The sequence below is a fragment of the Mustelus asterias genome, unplaced genomic scaffold (assembly GCF_964213995.1).
Source record: "Mustelus asterias unplaced genomic scaffold, sMusAst1.hap1.1 HAP1_SCAFFOLD_68, whole genome shotgun sequence".
Lineage (NCBI taxonomy): Eukaryota > Metazoa > Chordata > Chondrichthyes > Carcharhiniformes > Triakidae > Mustelus > Mustelus asterias.
Window position 1 is genome coordinate 28,531 of NW_027590130.1, and position 5,882 is coordinate 34,412.

Genomic DNA, 5,882 nt, shown 5'->3' on the forward strand with positions numbered 1-5,882 from the left:
AGTTGGTTGTTATTTGGGTGGGAACTGCATGGGGAGAACATAGAAAACAGAAACAGGAGTCGGTCATCGAGCCCCTCGAGCTTGCCCCGCCATTCAATAAGATCATGGCTGATCTGAAGTGGATCAGTTCCACTTACCCGCCTGATCCCTATAACCCCTAATTCCCTTACCGATCAGGAATCCATCTGTCCGTGATTTAAACATATTCAACGAGGTAGCCTCCACCACTTCAGTGGACAGAGAATTCCAGAGATTCACCACCCTCTGAGAGAAGAAGCTCCTCCTCAACTCTGTCCTAAACTGACCCCCCCCCCTTTATTTTGAGGCTGTGCTCTCTAGTTCTAGCTTCCTTTCTAAGTGGAAAAAATCTCTCCATCTCTACCCTATCCAGCCCCTTCATTATCTTATAGGTCTCTATAAGATCCCCCCGCCCCCCCTCAGCCTTCTAAATTCCAACGAGTACAAACCCAATCTGCTCAGTCTCTCCTCATAATGAACATCCCTCATCTCTGGTATCAACCTGGTGAACCTTCTCTGCACTTCCTCCAAGGCCCATATATCCTTCCGCAAATTAAGGGACCAATCCTGCACACAGTATTCCAGCTGCGGCCTCACTAATGCCCTGTACAGATGCAGCAAGACATCTCTGCTTTTATATTCTATCCCCTTGCGATATAGGCCAACATCCCATGTGCCTTCTTGATCACCTGTTGCACCTGCAGACTGGGTTTTTGCGTCTCATGCACAAGGACCCCCAGGTCCCTTTGCACAGTAGCATGTTGTAATTTTTTTCCATTTGGATAATAATCCAATTTGCTGTTATTTCCTCCAAAGTGAATAACCTTACATTTGTCCACCTTCAGTCCCGTTAGTCGACCAAGCACTGCCTCCCTCGTAACATTAATTGTATTGAGTACCTCTCCTCCTACCAACACTCTATCGTTAATATTTGGTAAACAAATTGTGTCTTCCACCGTGAAGACCGACATAAAAAAACTGTACAAAAAACTATAAATGTTTCAGCCATTTCCTCATTTCCCACTATTAAATGCGCCCTCTCGTCCTCCAAGGGTCCAAAATTCACTCTAGCGACTCTCTTTTTATATATTTGTAAAAGCTTTTACTATCATTTTTTCATATTTAGAGCTAGACGAGCCTCATAACCTATCTTTCCTTTCTTTATCGCTTTCTTAATCGTTCTTTGTTGTTTCTTAAAGTTTTCCCAGTATGTTTCCTGAGTCTGTTTCGGTGCTTTGAGGTATTAACTTTAAATGGCATCGGTGTAACTTTGGGGTCCCCGGAGAAGTGTCAATCATTCCCAGCCTTAACTCCAGAATTTTTTCTTGCATTCTTTTCTCCGACTGAGTTATGGCACGGATGTTAAAACTTTGAGTTGGGGATTGTGAATGCATTGGATACTCCCTCACTAACCTGTTCTTTTTCTAATACCGCAGAACATTTTAAAATTAAACTTCAATATATTCACAGCTAACTTCACTAATCGTCAATGATTTTAAAATTAATTATCATTACAATAGATTAGGACATACCACCTGGACTGTGCAATCTGGCATATGTATTCCTGACTTTTGGTGAAATGGTCCTAAAAAATGCAAAAATCAACAATAAATCCCTCTGCAATCTTCCACAGAGTGTGAACAGCCAGTTAACGTACGCTGTGCAACAAAGTGTGGGGGTCATAGGATAGTTGTCATGGGGGACTTTAACTTTCGAAATATTGATTTGGAACCTTTGTAGTTCAAATAGTTCGGATGGGGCAGTTTTTGTGCACTGTGTGCAGGAGTGTTTCCTGACACAATATGTGGATAGGCCGACAAGAGGAGGGGCCACATTGGATTTGGTACTGGGAAATGAACAGGGCCAAGTGTTCGATTTGGTTGTGGGAGAGCACTTTGGAGATAGTGACCACAATTCGGTGTCTTTTGTTATTGCAATAGAGAGGGATAGGGCCGTACGGCAGGGCAAGTATTACAATTGGGGGAGAGGTAATTATGATGCGATATGCAAGAATTAGGGGGCATAAGATGAGAACAGAAACTGTCAGGGAAAGGCACTAATGAAAAGTGGAACTTTTTCAAGGAACAAATACTGGGTGTCCTTGATAGGTATGTCCCTGTCAGGCAGGGAGGAAATGGCCGAGTGAAGGAACCATGGTTCACGGAAGAGGTGGAATGTCTTGTGAAAAGGAAGAGGGAAGCTTATGTAGGGACGAGGAAACAAGGTTCAGATGGCTCGATTGAGGGTTACATGTTAGCAAGGAATGTGCTGAAAAAGGGGCTTAGGAGAGCCAGGAGCCGACATGAGAAGTCCTTGGCGGGTATGATCAAGGAAAACTCCAAGGCTTTTTACTCTTATGTGAGGAATAAAAGAATGACCAGGGTGAGGTTAGGGTCGGTCAAGGACTTTAGTGGGAACTTGTGTATGGAGTCAGTAGAGATAGGCGAGGTGATGAATGAATACTTTTCTTCAGTGTTCACCAAGGAGAGGGACCATGTTTTTGAGGAAGAAAAGGTGTTACAGGCTAATAGGCTGGAGGAAATAGATGTTCGGAGGGAGGATGTACTGGCAGTTTTGAATTAACTGAAGGTCGATAAGTCCCCTGGGCAGGCTGAAATGTATCCTAGGATTCTTGAGGAGGCAACGGATGAGATTGCAGAGCCTTTGGCTTTGATCTTTGGGTCCTCACCGTCCACGGGGATGGTGCCAGAGGACTGGAGGATGGCGAATGTTGTTCCTCTGTTTAAGAAAGAGAATAGAAATGACTCTGGTAATTATAGACCGGTTAGTCTTACTTCGGTGGTTGGTAAATTGAAGGAAAAGTTCCTTAGGGATGGGATTTACGACCATTTAGAAAGATGCTGATTAATCCGGGATAGTCAGCACGGATTTGTGAAGGGCAAGTCGTGCCTCACAAATTTGATTCCATTTTTTGAGGAGGTAACTAAATGTGTTGATGAAGGTAGGGCAGTTGATGTCATATACATGGATTTTAGGAAGGCGTTTGATTAGGTCCCCCATGGTCGGCTTATGATGAAAGTAAGGAGGTGTGAGATGACGGAAAGTTGGCCGATTGGATAGGTAACTGGCTATCTGTTCGAAGACAGATGGTGGTGGTGAATGGAAAATTTCCGGACTGGAGGCAGGTTGCTAGCGGATCAGTGCTTGGTCCTCTGCTCTTTGTGATTTTTATTAATGACTTAGAGGAGGGGGCTGAAGGGTGGATCAGTAAATTTGCTGATGACACCAAGATTGGTGGAGTAGTGGATGAGGTGGAGGGCTGTTGTCGGCTGCAAAAAGACATAGATAGGATGCAAAGCTGGGCTGAAAAATGGCAAATGGAGATTAACCCTGATAAATCTGAGGTGATTCATTTTGGTAGGACTAATTTAAATGTGGTTAACAGGGTCAAAGTTAGGGTTCTGAAGACTGTGGAGGAACAGAGAGATCTTGGGGTTCATATCCACAGATCCCTAATGGTTGCCACTCAAGTGGATAGAGCTGTGAAGAAGGCCTATAGTGTGTTAACTTTTATGAACAGGGGGTTGGAGTTTAAGAGCCGTGGGGTTATGCTGCAACTGTACAGGACCTTGGTGAGACCACATTTGGAATATTGTGTGCAGTTCTGGTCACCTCACTATAAGAAGGATGTGGAAGCGCTGGAAAGAGTGCAGAGGACATTTACCAGGATGCTGCCTGGTTTGGAGGGTAGGTCGTATGAGGAAAGGTTGAGGAAGCTAGGGCTGTTCTCTCTGGAGCGGAAGAGGTTGAGGGGACACTTAATAGAGGTTTATAAAATGATGCAGGGGATAGATAGAGTGAACGTTCAAAGAATATTTCCTCGGGTGGATGGAGCTATTACAAGGGGGCATAACTATAGGGTTCGTGGGGGGAGATACAGGGAGGATATCAGAGGTAGGTTCTTTACGCAGAGACTGGTTGGGGTGTGAAATTGAGTGCCTGCAGTGATAATGGAGTCAGATATTTTAGGAAAATTTAAGCGGTTATTGGATAGGCACATGGAGCACACCAGGATGATCGGGAGCGGGATAGCTTGATCTTGGTTTCAGATAAAGCTCGGCACAACATCGTGGGCCCAAGGGCCTGTTCTGTGCTGTACTGTTCTATGTTCGATGTTCTAATGTTAATGCACCTCCGTCATACTGTCACTCAGGAACCCATCTCCCCGCAGCACCCTGTGTTACTGACTGTATCTCTACTAATGTTAATCCAGCTCCCTCACACTGTCACTCAGTAACCCTCTCCCCCAGCACCCTGTGTTACTGACTGTATCTCTACTAATGTTAATCCAGCTCCCTCTCAATGTCACTCAGTCACCCCTCTCCGCCCAGCACCCGGTGTTACTGATTGCATCTCGACCGATGTTAATCCAGCTCCCTCACACTGTCACTCAGTAACCCCTGTCCCCCAGCACCCTGTGTTACTGATTGCATCTCGACGGATTGTTAATCCAGCTCCCTCACACTGTCACTCAGTAAACTCTCTCCCCCAGCACCCTGTGGTACTGATTGCATCTCGACGGATTGTTAATCCAGCTCCCTCACACTGTCACTCAGTAACCTCTCTCCGCCAGCACCCTGTGTAATTGACTGTATCTGTACAGATGTTAATGCAGCTCCCTCACACTGTCACTCAGTAGCCCCTCTCCCCCAACACCGTGTGTTACTGACTGTATCTCTACTGATGTTAATCCAGCTGCCTCATACTGTCACTCAGTAACCCCTCTCCCCCAGCACCCTGTGTTATTGACTGTATCTCTACTGATGTTAATCCAGCCCCCTCACACTGTCACTCAGTAACCCCTCTCCCCCAGCACCCTGTGTTACTGACTGTATCTGTACTGATGTTAATCCAGCTCCCTCACACTGTCACTCAGTAACCCCTCTCCCCCAGCACCCTGTGTTACTGATTCCATCTCGACGGATTGTTAATCCAGTTCCCTCACACTGTCACTCAGTAACCTCTCTCCCCAGCACCCTGTGGTACTGATTGCATCTCGACGGATTGTTAATCCAGCTCCCTCACACTATCACTCAGTAACCCCTCTCCCCAGCATCCTGAGTTACTGAATGTATCTGGACTGAATTTAATCCAACTCCCTCACACTGTCACTCAGTAATCCCTCTCCCGCAGCACCCCTGTGTCACTGATTGCATCTCGACTGAAGTTCATCAGGCTCCCTCACACTGTCACTCATTAACCTCTCTCCGCCAGCACCCTGTGTAATTGATTGTATCTGTACAGATGTTAATGCAGCTCCCTCACACTGTCACTCAGTAACCCCTCTCCCCCAGCACCGTGTGTTACTGACTGTATCTCTCCTGATGTTAATCCAGCTGCCTCACACTGTCACTCAGTAACCCCTCTCCCCCAGCACCCTGTTATTGACTGTATCTCTACTGATGTTAATCCAGCTCCATCACACTGTCACTCAGTAACCCCTCTCCCCCCACCACCCTGTGTTGTTGACTGTATCTGTACTGATGTTAATCCAGCTCCCTCACAATGTCACTCAGTAACCCCGCTCACCCAGCACCCTGTGTTACTGACTGTATCTGTACTGATGTTAATCCAGCTCCCTCACACTGTCACTCAGTGACCCCTCTCCCCCACCACCCTGCGTTACTGACTGTATCAGTACTGATGTTAATCCAGCTCCCTCACACAGTCACTCAGTCGCCCCCCTACTCCAGCCCCTGTGTAACTGACTGTATCTGTACAGATGTTAATCCAGCTCCCTCACACTGTCACTCAGTAACCCCTGTCCCCCCAGCACCCTGTGTAACTGACTGTATCTGTACTGATGTTAATCCAGCTCCCTCACACTGTCACTCAGTAACCTC